Source organism: Macrobrachium rosenbergii, chromosome 23 (genome assembly GCF_040412425.1).
Source record: "Macrobrachium rosenbergii isolate ZJJX-2024 chromosome 23, ASM4041242v1, whole genome shotgun sequence".
In the NCBI taxonomy this organism is placed as follows: domain Eukaryota; kingdom Metazoa; phylum Arthropoda; class Malacostraca; order Decapoda; family Palaemonidae; genus Macrobrachium; species Macrobrachium rosenbergii.
Genome location: NC_089763.1, coordinates 17,579,741 through 17,597,377, shown reverse-complemented (window position 1 = coordinate 17,597,377; position 17,637 = coordinate 17,579,741). Strand labels below are relative to the sequence as shown.

At 41.7% G+C, this 17,637-nt stretch overlaps 1 protein-coding gene across 6 annotated transcripts in view; it reads left to right on the top strand.

Moving 5' to 3' along the window:
* LOC136851317 (tRNA pseudouridine synthase A) overlaps positions 1-17,637 on the top strand; it is a 73,694-nt gene that overhangs the window by 45,799 nt on the left and 10,258 nt on the right. The gene's annotated exons all lie outside the window — the stretch shown is intronic.

The window sequence follows — 17,637 nt, the reverse complement described above, 5'->3', positions numbered from 1 at the left end:
TAATATGACCTGCTGTGCCACCACTACCAGGCCCTAGGTGAAGGTATCTAAGGACTTGTGTGCTACATCCTTGAGGTAGAAAGAGGTGAATGTCGTTTGCCTCTTCCAGACTCCTGCCTGGAGGACCTGACAGACTGAGTGGTGTTTCCTAAATGCCACCGACGGTCCTGTCCCTCTGATGTCATGAACCATGACTATGGTTGGACCTGGATCTCCACTACGGCCCAAGCAGTATGCCCTAACAATCACCTCTCTCAGCCAGAAGGAGATGGTGTTCCTTGAAATCTCTTGCTTCTCCTGAAAAGTCTCCAACGGGCCGGTCTGTGGGGGGCGGTATGTTTAAGGTAGGCTCTCAGGGCTCTGACTGTTAGGTCATTAAAGGGCACTAAGTACATTTTCAGATGTGTCTTGTCTTCCATCTCATTCAAGAGCTCATGAAGTCAGGGGCATGGGCCCATCACTCATTTTCTGTAAGAACTTACTGGTTTCCCAGGTACTGTAATGAAGGCAGAAGTCTGGCATAAACAGACTACCTTTACGTCATTCTATCTCACAAGCCCTTGGAAACCTTTTCCTTCAGAACTGCAGTGACTGCTCAGTGTTAAGCAATCATCCATGTAAGCCCCTTTTGAACAAAGAAGTATCTTATCTGAGTATGTGCACCTAGTTCTCATGTGGAAGTATGGAATATTTATGTGTTTTCCTTCCATTTTGTTTTGGAGCATTAACTAGGTTGAAATACAATGGGGAGGTGTCAAAATAGAGCCTACCTTAATCTGTTACTAAGTGTTATCCACTTTGATTCTTGTGCTTTCAGAATCCCATTACTTAGCAATAGTCAGGGTGTGCTGCCCAACAACTTGTTACTCCCTACGGCAAGTTTAATGGTTCAGAATTCCTTCCCCCTCTTCTGGGGTTTTACTGAAAAAAACTTTACTTGTCTGGTTTCATTTTCACCAGATTTATTAGGAGTTCTTGAAAATAATATTCCTAGTGTACATTTCTTTCTCCCTGGAACATTTTCTTCTTGGTGAAATGTTTCCTACAGCTACTTTTTAGACAGCCACCCATCTAAAAAGTACGTCTCTACTTGAAAGGCATCATCGCTTTGTATTCCCCCTAGGAACAAATATAAACCAAAGCCCTTTAACCCTTAAACGCCTGTTGGACGTAGCAAACGTCGACTAAAATTGTCTGTTGAATGCCGAGTGGACGAGTAAAACGTCGACTACAAAAATTTAACCTTCGGGTCAACTTGACTGACCGAAATGGTAGAAAAACGCAATTGTAAGCTACAACTTTTACATTCTAGTAATATTCAATCATGTACCTTCATTTTGCAACAAATTGAAGTCTCTAGCACAATATTTCGATTTATGGTGAATTTTTGAAAATACTTTTTCTTACACCCGCTGGGTAATCGCCGGTCAAAAATTTCAGAAATTCTTTCAGTAATTTTGTCGTAATTTTTGCACTGTTCTATATTAGCCGTTACATAAAGTTTTATATATGAAAATGTGCGCAATTTCATGTAGAATACAACAGAAAATAACCATGGTTGTAGTTTTTATCAGTTTTGAAATATTTTCATATAAATCACGATAACTTCCAAAATTTCAACCTTCAGTCAACTTTGACTCGACCGAAATGGTCAAAAACGCAATTGTAAGCTAAAACCTTACATTCTAGTGATATTCAGTCATTTACCTTCATTTTGCAACCAATTGGAAATCTCTAGCACAATATTTCGATTTATGGTGAATTTTGAAAACTTTTTCCACGTCGCTACCAGAAATTTTTTCGTCACGTTGTCGTAATGTTTGCACTGTTTTATATTAGTCGTTACATAAAGTTTTATATATGGAAATGTGCACAATTTCATGTAGAATACAACAGAAAATAACTCATGGTTGTAGCTTTTATCAGTTTTGAAATATTTTCATAAATCACTATAACTGCTGCCAAATTTCAACCTTCGGTCAACTTTAACTCGATCAAAATGGTAAAAACGCAATTATAAGCTAAAACTCTTACATTCTAGTAATATTCAATCATGTACCTTCATTTTGCAACAAACTGGAAGTCTCTAGCACAATATTTCGATTTATGGTGAATTTCTGAAAAAAAAATTTTTTCCTTATGTTCTGGCGCTGGTATTTTCTGCCGAACATCTCGAAATTCTTTCATCATGTTATCGAATGTTTGGATCGCTTTACATTAGTCACATAAACTTTTATATATGAAAATGTGTAATTTCATGTAGAATACAACAGAAATTAGCTCATGGTTGTAGCTTTATCAGTTTTGAAATATTTTCACATAAATCACAAGATAACTGCCAAAATTTCATCCTTCAGTCAACTTTAACTCGACCGAAATGGCGTTAACTCGACCAAAATGGTAAAACGCAATTGTAAGCTGTTAAAACCTTACATTCTAGTAATATTCAATCGTTTACCTTCATTTTGCAATAAATTGGAAGTCTCTAGCACAATATTTCGATTTATGGTGAATTTTAAAATAACATTTTCCTTACGCCTGCGCCTGGTAACTCGCCTAACATCTCAGAAATTCTTTCGTCTCGTTGTCGTAATATTTGCACCGTTTTATATTAGTTGTTACATAAAGTTTTATATATGAAAATGTGCGCAATTTCATTTACAATACAACAAAAAATAACTCATGGTTGTAGCTTTTATCAGTTTTGAAATATTTTCATAATAAATCAATGATAAATAGATAAAATTCGACTTTCGGTCAACTTAACTTCGACTGAAATGGTCGAAAACTGCAATTGTAAGCTAAAAACACTTACAGTCTAGTAATATTCAATCAATTAGCTTTCATTTTTCAACAAACGGGAAGTCTCTAGCAACAATATTTTGATTTATGGTGAATTTTTGAAAAAATTTTTTATGTCCGCTACATTTAATTCATGCATCATTTTGTGATAATATTTTTTCTGTGTTGTTTTGATCGTTTTAAAATTTGTTATATACCAAAATCATCGCAATTTAGTGTACAATACAACTAAAAAAATTAAGTCATTAGCTTTAACCGCTTTGCTTACAAAATGATTTGTATACAATTATATATGTTTTTTTTTGCGCTGTCATATATTCCAATATTATATATGATAATGATATTTTTTCATTTCTGATGGTTGCATACGAAACTTCAGGCAATGACAAAAAAAAACGAGCCAAAAATGAACTCTTAATCTTAAAAACTAAGCTTGTTGTGATTTTTTGAAAAAACTTTTTTCCGCTTCGGCGCTAACTCACCGAAACGCATACTGAGACGTTTTTGTAAATAGGGCTTCGGCGTTAAAGGGTTAATGTATATTCCACCTGCACCACCCAGTTAAGTCCCTGAGGAGAAAGATAAAGTGATGCCCAGCATGTTAGAAGCTGTGCTGGAATCCCTGTTCACACTATCACCACCATACAGCTAATAAGTAGCTAAATTCATTCAACCATTTGTCCATGCTGGATAGATACCCTCCACTTAAAGGCTATGGTTTGTATACCTATGAAAAATGCAAATTGCTTTGTAAAATCTGGTATTTTCATTTTTCATGTGAAAAAGACTAAAATTGTTGCAGCCTAGTAATGGATATGGTGAATCTTAAGGATACGCAGATTTATGCTTCTCTTGACAGAAAGACCATGTTATGAACCATTATCTATCCTCTACCATTTAGTTAGATAGGCTTTTTTTATAGTTATATTCTTAGTCCCATAAAAATAAGGAAGAGGCCAACATCTATTGTTTGCATCTATAACAGCTCTTACTATGACAGTATCTAGTTATGTACTCCCAATGTTCAGATGGTTTTTTTTTTTTTTTGCTTTTCAATAAATAAGTTAGTGCTTTAAAAATACTATGAGTCATGCTTATTGTACAGTTTTATAATAATTTATGGCTTTGAAATTTATTTCCTGATAAATTGCATAAAGCTATAATAATTCCTATCCCCAAACATGGAAAGGATCTGAGTAATGTAAATAATTACAGACCAATTTTTTTAACAAGTTGAGAAAATAAAATTTTGACTCCCACTTAATTTGGGTCACAATGTAACAGGTCTACATTAGATTCTCTCTCTAACTTAGAAGACCATATATGTAGAGGATATGAATGAAAATAATTACTATAGCCCTTTTTTTTGGCATTGAAAAGGCATACAATACTACATGGAGGTATGGTACAGTCATCCTCCCTGGATTCTCAGGGGATGCATACCACAACCCACCCATGAATAGTTAAAATCTGCAAATAGTTAACACTTCCCCTCTAAAAACACTTATAACGGTCTATCTTGAAAGTTCAGCTACCAAATGTATACGTAAAGTATCATCCAATATCAAATATACCTTAAATTATTACCAAAACAGAGAGAGTGAGTTACCACTACGACTTATAATCAGCCAGCCTTGTGCTGACACGGGCAAAAGAGAGAGAGAGAGTTTATCTCTTAAATCTCTCTTTACTACCTGCTGGTCACACCCTATACATATACACGTGACTGACAACAAAAAAATTTATGTTTGTTTTTTGTCTTCCAAAGATGTATTACCTTCACTATACATTTTTAAAACTATGAACACACACACAAGCAGTGTGCATGTGTGTTAATACCAGTTAGTTAAGAGACTCAAATTAGCAGTATCTTTTCCTGAGAGAGAGAGAGAGAGAGCACCAAATGGCAACATTCATTTGACCATCCTTGCTGTCAGGTTATTTGACATATTTGACCGGAACACCCTCCCCGCTCTCTCCAAAGCTTTCAGGAAAAGATTGCTAAATAGATGAGTTAAAAGAATTTGTATTGAACTTTTCCTTAGTGAATTATTGTACTGTTTACATTAATATTAATGTCTGAAAATTAGTAAGTCATTTATTTATCATACAAAACAAATAAACATATATACCGTATATTTTCATGTATAAGACGACCTTTAGATAAGACGAGGTAAAAAATTATGACAAATTTTCCTGAATTTATCTCATATCTGTAGTATAAGACGACTGCTAAATTCCAAAACCATCTGTGTATAGGCTAGCTTTTGCAACAACAGGTATCTTATGAAATGTTGGTTATGTAAAGATGATGTTATTACAAATGTTGTTTTACTTACTGCATCCATAGAAATTCAAAATACCGTGTATACTCGCGTATCATGCAACTTTTGAAGACCTAATTTTGAAACTAATTTTAAGGGTGTCACATCATAATGAAATATAAAATTAGCGTATGTAATATTCACAGTAATATCGTATTATAAAATACAAACATAAAGAATATGCTTCTTTTCCATGGATCTTATAACAAGTTAAGCTTTACTTCACTGTATCCAGTAATATCGTATGTATTCTCATATTACTAATTGTATTATAAAATACAAACATGGTGATCATGTGCAATTTGCATGGTTTAGATTTTCTTGAATGTAGACAACGGTACCTTCTGGGAATTTTTGTTTCGGCATCAATTCAGTTTCCGTTTAAAGATAATCATGGGGGAAGGTTTCGTCCCATTTGCCACACACGTTGAAACAACAGTAAAATGTGTTCTTTCATGCCCAGTAGTTTTGATTAAAATACTTTTCTCTCCAATATTGTTTACAGTTGAGTTTGATGGCATATCTAAGTTTAGGAGTTTCATCCATGTTGCCGACGCACGATAATTTGTAGGCATTAGCGCTTGAACATTGTTTGTTTTCTCAGCTTCAGCTACAACTTGCAGCGTAAATTTAGCAGTATATTTCCTTGTGGTCTTTTCTCCATAGTGAATAAGGGTATAATGTAAAATATATATCAGTCCTATTGTACCTAACATCATTTGTACCATAACTACAGTAATTGTTTACTATCATACGATGGTTGAAATGCAAGCAAAACAGGTGTTGTTATCCGATTCGGTTGTTCGTAGCCACGGCCTTGACCATGTTCATAGCAAAACAGTTGTTTCTCATTCGGTTGTTTATTGCTGTACTTGTTTACTCAATGAGTATAACATAACTAACGATACTTTTATCATTCGCTTTTACTTTTTTAACTTATTTAACTAGAAGATGGGGTAAAGAGATGGAGTAAAAGAGGTTAGTCCATAGTAATCTGGTCTCTCAAAAAGGGAACTTGCATGATACACGAGGTACATGATAAAATCATTTTTTATTGGTGAAAATTTGGGGGTCGCAAGATGCGCGAGATCGCAAGTTAACGAGTATATACGGTAAATGAAATGAGGAAGTTGATTCTATATCATGTTTTTCCTACAAAAGTCACCTAAAAGGGAAGTCATTGTTTTGTTTACGTTTCATTGCCAGTCATAAGCAACCCCTAACAACAATACGATAAAGTATGATAATTATCGTACATATGACTGAGTTGTTCTAAACAGTTACAAACAGCCAGATTTTTGTTGAAAAATGAATATTACGTTATCCAAAATGTTATTACTACTGTAATTACACTACGTTACCGAAAGATAAAGGTTGCTATGAGTGCAACCATAACTCGATATTTACATTTTGTCAGCTAGCTGGCCTCACACAGATAAAAGTTGATTCCATTGATATGGGATTATTCCTTGAACAGGCTATGTGTTATGAAGATATGCCAATAACATATAAGGTAAAAATGGTTTTATTACCTTTTTTATTATCACTTTATTTCATAATGTGAATCTTTTCATGTGTGTCGGTGGCACCGAGGCCGAGACTAGCCTACTGATAAACATCACATAGAATTCACGGTTTGATTTTTAGAATGGTAGTATTTTAAGAGGTGCGAAAGAAACGAGCAGGATAAGGTTACTGCTGCTTTTATTGGTGACCATGGCGGCGATATATAGGGCGGACTGACGCCACGCCGCAAATACAATGAGAACAAGGGTGACCTGAGGTCAGTAACAATTAACAATAAATACAATGAACAAATGCACTTTGAGTTATACAAATGGACAGAAAATGAGTTGAATACACCTGATACCTGGAGAAAGAGGAACACATGATATACAAATTGGAGACAGGTAAATATTCATATACACAGTTTAAATGATTGGGTCTGACTGATCTACATGACCCGCCAATCTAGGGAGCAGCTTAATCGAAGAGTAAAGAAATGGGTCGTCACCACAGAAACCCCGCCAGTGGGGACTTGCAATATTTCCCAGACGCAGGTAACGCTGGATTAGTCGCATATCTGCTGGGGGGTGCTGAAGGGTGCTATGCTACTTGAAGACAGCAGGAAATGTGCTGTGCGTGGGGGGCGGCTTAAGGCGGGTGGGCGGATGCTTCCGGGGCGGCTGTGTGTCCGCTTTGCGGGGCTGGCTTGCCGCGACAACCGCTCAGGCGGAGGGTGCAGTGCGGTGGCGTCTGTGTCCTCCTCCAGGAGGGTGGGCTTGATGCGGTCTACTGACACCCAGTCGTTCTTTCCATGAAGGGTGAGCAGGAACGCCTTGTTATTCCTTTCCAGCATGCAGAAGGGCTCCCTGTAGGGCCTGGTCAGTGGAGGGCGGACGGTGTCATCCCTGACGAAGACTTGGGTGGTGGAGACAAGCTGGGTGGCTTGAAGGCAACCGACCTGTCGGTATATGTCTGCTTACAGGGGGGCGAACTTGCAGACTATGTCGTGAAGCCTCTGGACAGATGGGTTGTGGCGGTCCTCTGTGACTAGTTCGCCTGGGACTACGAGGGGCTCACCGTAGATTTACTCAGCTTCGGACGGGTCGCCGTTGGCCCTGGGGGCGGTTCGCAGCCCAAGGAGGACCCACGGCAGCTGGTATTTCCAATCCTCCACGGTGCAGTGGGCCATGAGGGACGCCTTCAGAGACCTGTGGAAACGCTGACCGTTGTTGGCCGCGGGTTGTAGGCGGTAGTGGTGTGATGAGCTGTCCCCAGCAGTGTGCCAGGCGACCACAACTCGGACAGGAAGGCGGGCCCTTTGTCGGGTTGTAACGTGGTCAGGGACGCCCGGCGGCTGATCCAGCTGGAGAGCAGGGCCTCGGGCGACGCCAGCTGGCGGTGGCTTGCATGGGCGTGGCTTTTGGCCACCTGTATGAGCGGTCGGCAAACCGTCAGAGATATCTGGCCGCCTGACAGGGTAAGAGGTTCGACGATGTCCACGTGAATATGGTCAACCTCCGCCCCGTTATGGAATCGCCTCTGACTGGTCGTGACGGCCAACTTGCTGGTTTGGCATTGAAGGCATTGTTTCGCCCAGGTCTCGCGGCTCTGCACGCGTTGCCAGACGAACTTTCTGACAGCAGTATGGGCCGCTGCTCCTGCCGGAGGGGTGGGACAGCCCGCGATGACGCCGAATGGCCTGCGGCGATAGAGGCGGCACCAGGGGCGAGGCTGGCCGGGGTCGGGACATCGCAGAGGAGACTTGGGACCGCGAGGGACACGCCCTCCACTCAGGGACATGATGGCGTGCGGTAGGCTGAGCTCTGGTCGGGCGGCCCGTTCCCTGGTGAGGTCCTCATAGTTGATACCGAAAGCTGCACTGCATTGAGCGCTAATCCTGGAGAGGGCTGCCTCGCCACAGGGTTCTTCCTGCTCGGGAGGTATTTGACTGAGCAGGTGAACCCGCGATGGTCGCGAGGTGTCGCTGCTGCCTGAAGACCATGCGCCCCCTGCTTGGTGAAGGCGTGGACCAGCAGCTGGTGGTCCGGGTAGATTGTGAAGGGCTTACCTCCAGGAGGAAACTTGAAGTGCCGGACTGCCCAGTATACCGCGTGGAGTTCCATGCCGAAGGTGCCAGGCGGGCCTCTGCAGGGTTGGAACTTGCTGAAGAAGGTGATGGGCTGGGGGCTGCCGACGATCTTACCCAGGACGGCCCATGCGCACGCCACTGGCGCTCCAACGCCAGCTGGAGTGGAGCGGTGGGGTCCTGGTGGGCCAAGGCAGTTACTTGCGTAGGGCAGACTGTCAGGGAGAAGGCCTGGTTGCTGGCTGGGTCCCCACGCTAATGATTTTGGTTGGCCTCTCAGGGTTTTCGTCAAGGGGGCCATGGTGTGTGCGATCCCGGGATGAACCTCCTAGTAATTCACCATCCCGAGGAACGCTCCTGGATGGCCTGACGGAGGGTGGGGACAGGGGAACCTGGTGACAGCTGCACCTTGATGTGAGCGGGCGGACACCATCGGGGATATCTTGTGGCCCAGGAAGTCAGCTTTATGAACCGAAGGTGCACTTGTCGAACCTGACAACGAGGCCGTTCTCCTGCAGGCGCTGCAGGACTGCCCGGATGTGCCGCTGGTGCTCTTTTGTGGGGACCTGGAAATATAAGGATATCATCCACGTAACAGACGAGAACTTCAGGTCCCCCATGATGCTGTCCATGAGCCGTTGAAGGTCGCCCGCTGTTCCTCAGGTCAAGATGAGAAGGCGAAAATGTAGGACCCGAAAGGTGATGATGGTGGATTTTGGGGTATCCTCTGGAGCAACCGGTACCTGAAAGTAAGATTTCAAAAGATCCAACTTAGAAAATATTTTGGCCCCGTGGAAGGAGGCCGAGAGATCCTGCATGTTCGGCAGGGGGTAATGGTCAGGTTCCGTTGCGAGGTTGAGTCGCCTGTAGTTGCTGCAAGGTCTCCAGGAGCCATCCGGTTTCTGCACCATGTGGAGAGGGGAGGCCCATGGGCTGGAGGCCTTCTTGCATATTCCCATCCGTTCCATTTCGGCAAAGGCGTTCTTGGCCTCCTGAAGGCGCCGGGGGGAAGCCTCCGGAACCTTGCGTGTGTAGGGGGGCCCTTCGTTTTTATGTGGTGGTAGATGCCATGTTTAGCTGGGGCCCCGGGTACCTGGCGGATTCGGGCCTGAATACCTTGGGGAACTCCTTCAGCAGCTGTGAGTACTGGTGGGGGGCGATGGAGCAGATGGTAGGCACGCTGGGTCCCGTTGCTAGCAGGAGGGACTGGCAGGAGTCGGTATCGAGGAGACGCTTGCGACCGACGTCGACTGCCAGCCCGAAGTGGGCAAGGAAATCCGCACTCAGGAGTGGGGTCCTTACATCTGCGATGATGAAGTCCCAGGAATACCTCCGACCAGGATGGAGATCAACAGGAGCCTGGTGCGTAGGAGAGGATGGGGACCCATTATGGCCGTCGGGAAGGCAGCCGGTCCGATAAACGCTATGTCCCTCTCTGGACAGCTTAAAGATTGATCTAACGGCCATTCGGTGTCGACCAACATCATCCTGCCGGAGACAGTGTCGCAGACATAGAAGCCTAATGGCTCTGGGCTCCTGGGTTCTTCTGTTGCCATGGCAGCCTGTCCTGCTGGCTGCTGCCTCCCCCGTCTTTTGGACGGGTGAATGAACATGGTGGTTGACAGTTCCAGGCGTCCTTGCCGTACCGCTTGTGGTAGTAGCAAGGGGTTCCACCTGTGGTGATATGGTGGGCGCCTCCTGGTGATGGCGCTTATCTCCTCCTCTGCACCCTCCTCCTGTTGAATGGCATTGATGGGTTGTGCGGGCGCTGATTCCCGCTTCACTGCCTTTGGCGGAGTCAGTTAAGTTGCTGCGCCGCGGCTGATCAGGACCCGGCGGGGCATGGTAGGGCTTGAGGATTTGAGTACGGACCTCTGGGAGGAGCTGACGGAGGAGCAGCTCCCACGACAGGCTTATCTCGGATTGCCTCCCGCTGCCGTCGGTGTCGGGGAGAGGAGGTCCCGGATCATGCCCATGACCCATGACGCCTGATCCTGCTGGCGGCTGATGACAAGGTCCAGGGCGTCTGGCATCTCCCGGCGACCAGCAGGGAGCAGGTCTCAGGAGGACTTCTTTAGGAGGTGGTAGGTGAGGGGGCGTGGTGGCGGACACCCACGTGGATGAGTTTTTGTAGATCTCCTCCACTAGGGCGTTAAGTACTGTGTCAGCTTGCAGTACCTCGTCATTGAGTTCTGCCAGCCTGAACTGTCTCTCGACCCTGTACAGCCACGCTGACGGGTTCCCCTGAGTGAAAGGCGGCAGCTTTATGGTGAGGGCGGCTTTTGCTTGTCCTGCCAGGCAGAGCCCCGGGCAGGGCAACGTGCGGGGCGCGGGCTGTGGTGTGGAGGAGCGCGAGAGCCTCGGCGCGGGGGCGGGCATGGGTGAAATGGGCGGGAGGTAAACATCTGAATCCACAAGGTTAGCATTTAACTGAATGAGGGAGGGGATATCTGCGTCCATGCTCACTCTAGCCCTCTTAATTGGAGTGGGATACTCACGTCAATATGCGCTTGGAAGCACGCCGTGTGAGTCCGTTAATGACGCTGGTGATTTGCCGACGAGAGTCAGCACAACTGAACACTGGTTACAGCGCCATAATGAGTCTGCTAGGGACGTGGGCAGTTCCTGGAGCCAAAACTGAGTCGCTGTGTGAGTCCGCTAATGGCTCTGGGAACCACTCCGGGGTCACCACTTTAACAGGTGCGAAAGAAATGAGCAGGATAAGGTTACTGCTGCTTTATTGGTGACCCAGGTGGTTTATACAGTGGCGGACTGATGTCACGCCGCGGGATACAATTAGAACAAGGGTGACCTGAGGTCAGTAACAATTAACAATAAATACAATGAACAAATGCACTTTGAGTTATACAAATGGACAGAAAATGAGTTGAATACAATCTGATACCTGAGAAAGAGGAACACATGATATACAAATTGGAGACAGGTAAATATTCATATACACAGTTTAAATGATTGGGTCTGACTGGATGTACGTGACCCGCCAATCTAGGAGCGGCAAATCAAAGAGGCAAAGAAAACGGGTAGTCACCACAGAAAACCCGCTCAGCGGGGACTTTACAGTATAAGGCGACCCCCAATTAGTAGGGGTGAATTTTATGATTTAAAGGTCGTTTTATAAGCGGAAATATACAGTAAATATTACACATGCATAAAAATTCTCTAAATATTCAACCAACTGGGATGAAACTCTGGCTTTAGAGGTTTCCCACTAAGGTCTCTAATCATGCCAAATTTCATCAAAATCCACTAAACCATTCTAGAGATCCAGATATCGATTTTTGGCATTCAGGGGATGTGGTAGGGTGTGGGTGGGTGGGTGAGTGTCCTAACATACCTGTGGAGCAATAACAGTAAAAGATACAGCCATGAAACTTAGTGTTCTTAAAGATTGTATCCTGGAGGGGTGCCTTTCGGGGTTTGTTTTTGAAATAATGAATTTTAAAGGTACAGTGGGCCATTCAAATTAGCCCCCAAAATTCAAATTTCCTGATGCTCAGGCACAGACTGCTCACAACATTAGAAGAGAGGCTGTTTTTGTGATGTGTGTAAATAGCAAGTGGTGTTAAGAGAACCTGGCTGACTCCCCTCCCACTCACCTTCCCTCTTCCTTCCATCCCTGTACCTCTCCCATCCTCCTCCCCTCCCCCTTCCCTTCCTCTATCCTCCCCCCCTTCCCCCTCCCTCTTACATTTCCCCTCTCCTCCTCCCCTCCATTTCCCTCTTCTCTCCCCTTCCCATCCTCCCCTCACCTTCCTACTACCCCTTCCACCTTCCTCCCTCCCATTCACCCCTTCACTCTTCCCTCTCCCTCCCATCCTCCATCCCCTCACCCCCTCCTCTTCCCTCTCCCCCCCATCCTCCTTCCCCCCCTCACCCTCCTCTTCCCTCCCCCTACCCCATAAACAGGGCTGGTGCTGCTGTAGACTTTTGCTGACTATTATTAGTAGGACTAATTTAGCTGTGGGTATGGGATTGGGTATGGTACAGATATGGGTATGGGTATGGGAATCATATGGTATCAAGATGGGTATGAGTATAGTAAGGATATGAGTATGGGCATTGGCATGGTATAGGTATGGGTAGGGTATAGTACAGATATGGGTATGGAATGGATTTGGGCATGGGTATGGATACGGATATGGGTTTGGACAGGTATTGTTATGGTATGGATATGGATATGGGTATATTATGGATATGAGTATGAGTATGGAACGGATATGGGTATGGGCATAGGTATGGGTATGGTATAGATATGGGTATGATACAGACATGGGCATGGGTATGGACCATTTGTTAAAAATGTACTAATAAAAAAATATGGATGGTCTAGTATATTACTGAAATTCCAAAATGTTCGTTTGTATGATTGTTTGCACACTGGAAGGTAAAAGGGGCTGGTGCTGCCCGTAGACTTTTGCTGACTAATATTAGTGGGGTTAATTTACCATTGGGTATGGGTGTGGTACGGATATGGGTATGGTATGGATATTGGTATGGGCATGGATATTGTTATGGGTATGGGTATGGTACAGGTATGGTTATGGGTACAGGTATGGGTATGGTATTGATATGGTACTGATGTGGGTATGGTATGGATATGGGTATGGTACGGATATGGGTATGGCACAGATATGGGTATGGGTATGGTATAGATATGGGTATGGTATGGAAATGGTTATATATATGGTACAGATATGGCTATGGGTATGCATATGGGTTTGGGCCTTGTGTTAAAAATGTAGTAACTAAAAAGGTGACCCAACAGGTCATGGGTGGTCTAGTCTTAATTAATCCTTAATGGACGGAAATCCTCATATGAGTATCTGTAACAAGTTATAGGTGATGGACGGGAATCCTCATATGAGTATCTATAACAAGTTCTGGGTGATGGACGGGAATCCTCATATGAGTATTAATGTTACATGCCGCATTCAGCTATATCGAGCGGGAAAGTTTCCAACACTTCATTGGCCGATAAACAACTGTTGGCAATTTTAGACACAGCTCAGCTCAGTCAGTGGGCATCTCAGGGAGATCAGTATTGTTCTTGACTTGATGGGGAGATGTCTTGCTCCTCTCTGTCCCATGATGTCTTTTTATTTATTTGCTCATAAATATACACAGCGATTCTGTGGGCTTTAGTTCTTATCCTTTTGATATGATGTCGGTTATAATTGTAATTTTGCAAAAAGTGCAAAGAAATATTAGAAAAACATGTATACCTCCAAAAAAAGTTACTCCATCTCCTGATCTCAGTAAATATTTTACAACAAATATACTCAGAATTTGTTACTGATTTTAGTTCTTATCTCTTATTATACTGCATAAGCTGTAATTATAATTTTATAAAGTAAAATAAAATTATTAGAAAAAACATGTATAACTTGGTAAAATTTACAAGTATTTTGTAAAAGAGGCCTCACACAGGGTTGTAAATAGTCACCTTCCACTTCCTGTGGAAGGTTGGGAAAATTTTTGAGAATTTCTTTTTCTTACACCCTGTGCATTTGCATATCTTCTACTTTCCATTGGTGTGTTTTTTCTTAAATCGGCCAACCTTAAAGTTTGCCTGGTCTGGAGGTTTGCATGATTTATATTAGCCCATCCCTTAAGGGTTAAAAATTATTACATGTTGACTTTGCCTGCATGGGTTTGGTTTTCGCGATCATTAACATACCATAGTTTACACACACACTTACATATATATATTATATATATATATATATATATATATATATATATATATATATATATATATATATATATATATATATATATATTATATATATATATATATATATATACTGTATATGTATATATATATAATTGTATAATTACTCAGCAGACAAGCTGAGCTGACCATTATCAGGGAGAAGCCACATAGGTCCAAGAAAACTATATCTAAAAGCTGAACAACCCCATTCCTTTGTTACCACATTTTTCTCAATCTGGGGTGTTGCCATTGAAAAAAAGGATTGAAATCACAGGCAAAAAAGTGCTGAAATCACAAAAGGGGTAATAAAGCCCGGCCACAAGAGAGATATGGAGGTCAGGGGATAAGAGGAAAAGGGGTAGGGCATAGGGCTTTACTCTGCAACCTGATAAATTATGATGAAAGCAAAAAGTAGAAGTAGGAATCTTTTCCCAATCAGTATAGAAAGCGAGTGCCATTATAATAAGCATATAGGAAACGCTTTGGTTTGAATGAACCACCGCTGATGAGAAAATTAAGCAAGGGACCTGATTCCAGTACCACCCAATACTGACCTGGCCCAGGTTTTTGTTGAACATTAGGCTACTCTAGTCTCTGCAACAGCAACAACTGGGATGAGTTCACCATATTATGCTTAATGACAAAGAAGAAAAAAGAAAAAAAAATTTTTTTTTTTTACTGCCAAAGAAGAGTTGCGTTTATATGATCAAGTGCTTCTGAGTGGATTACATTTGCTATTATGTCTTCACATTGTATTGCTTGAAGAAGTGCCGTGTGTACGTCTTCAGGTATGGTTAGCGTTGTGCAATTAAGAATGGCACTCGCTTTCTATACTGAGTGAGAAAAGACTTCTACTTCTACTTTTTGCTTTCATCATAATTTATCAGGTTGTGGCGTAAAGCCCTACGCCTTCCTTTGTATCTCCTGACTGTGGTTTCATCACTTTTTTGCCTTTTTGAATTTTTTTTATTTACTAATACTATTTAATCATATTAAACTCATTATTAATATTTGAAAATTAGTAGTGTAAATCATTATTTTATCATAAAATGTGTGTAGGTACAGTACAGTATTTAGCCACGAAAATAATATGAAAATACAGAATATTGCTCTAAGAAAAAAATCTGCGAATGGGCGAGTTTTCCCATGAATAATTTATAGATAGGTTCCACAGAAAATCCTGCGACAGCATCTGTGGACATATACCTACGTTTATCCAAAACTTTTTGACAGATCGCAGTTTTCAGGTGAGAATTGATGATGTTTTGTCCAGAACATTTCCACTTGAAAATGGTGTTCCACAAGGAAGCGTCATTAGTGGCACACTGTTTACTTTAGCAATAAATGGTATCGGTAATAATCTACTTATTGGAATTAAAAGTAACCAGTATATGGATGATTTTGCCATATATTATTTAGCATCTCAAATAAAACATGCAGAACGAATCATTATAAAAGCATAATAAAAATAGGTGAATGGGCTTCATCTGTGGGCTTTAAATTTTCCATAGATAAAACTCAAGCAATAATGTTTTATAAAGGTAAAAAGTGGAAAAAAGGTTAAGAAATGGATTTGAAAATCAGAAACCATAGTATACCAATTGGCCAAACAGCACAATTTTGGGGATTAGTATTTGATACTCACTTAAACTGGAAAGCCCACATAACATATGTGAAATCAAAATGTAAAAGAGCATTAAATCTAATTAAAAAACTATCAAATACTACTTAGGGAGCCAATAAGACATACCCTGACAGTGCTGTATAAAGCAACAGTGCTGTCTATCATTGATTATGAAGCAAAATATATGGCTAAGCTCAGACGCAACGCTGAAAACATTAGACCCTGTTCACAGCGAAGGCCTTACAATATGTTCAGGAGCCTTTGGATCATCACCAACCTCATCTTTACAAGTTGAATGTAGTGAACTACCTCTCTCTCTCCATGTAGAGCTAGTAACAATGAGAATTCAGACAAGTGATTCTCCAACACAAAAACTGTTTGAATTAAGAGATGTATTTATAAACAGTCATCCATCACCTTTCCCAGTTAGAGCTAGAAGATTGTTTGATTTGCTGAATATGAATTTACAGTTACCTTCAACAGTAAAATTACCTCCTCCTTGGACAGTGAATAAAAAGAGAATTTGTACACACTTAACATATTTATAAAAAAAGTTACTCATATACACCAGAACACCATAGACAACATACAATAGAGCATATAAGCCGAAAAGGTCCACATTACGCAGTATACACAGATGGATCTAAATTAGAACATAGTGCAGGATATGCTGCAGTATCCCAAGACAAAATGTATCAATTCTCTTTACCTAATAATGCTTCAGTATTCACAGCAGAGCTTTGCAGAATTGCATTAGCCATAAAAATAATTAAAAATAATTAGTGACTCGAGAAGCACTATAGGAACTATTCATTAAAAATAATTAGTGACTCGAGAAGCACTATAGAAACTATTCAGAGTTACAAACCAAAAAATATCATACAACAGATTAAATTGTTACTTAATAAGGTATATAATAATGGGGAAAATGTAGAAATATGTTGCCCACATAGGGATCAAAGGAAATGAAGAGGCTGACAGAGCAGCCAAAGAAGCAACCCATAACAAGATCATATGTAAATATCCCTGTTATTGATTATGTAACACAGATAAAGGTGGATATTATAAATAAATGGCAATATATATGGAATGAAGAACCTGAAAATAATAAATTAAAACAAATATAACCTGATGTTAGAAAATGGAGTTCATCATATCAGAGAGATGTGCGCAAGTAATTCTGATGTCTCCAAATAAGCCATACTCATCTGACACATGGACACTTGATGAGCAGTCTGCATGGCCCTGCTCCTGAGTGCTCAGAGTGCAAGGTGATAATAACAGTTAGACGTGTTATGTGAGTGCCCAAACTATGACCAGCAACGACTGTCAAGTTTTGGAAATAAATCAGTGTGGGAAATTTTGTCAGAATCTTCTGCATTTTCAGTCATTCCAATTTTCAGTCATTCCAATTTTGATGTTTATGAAGAGCTATATTTAGCAAAAAAAAATAAAATAAACATAAGTAAAAGATGAAAATACGAAAACCCTTAGGGGGTTTATTGAATTTTAAAAAAATTTTAAAATGTTACTTAACATACTCTGAATTTTAAATATTTTT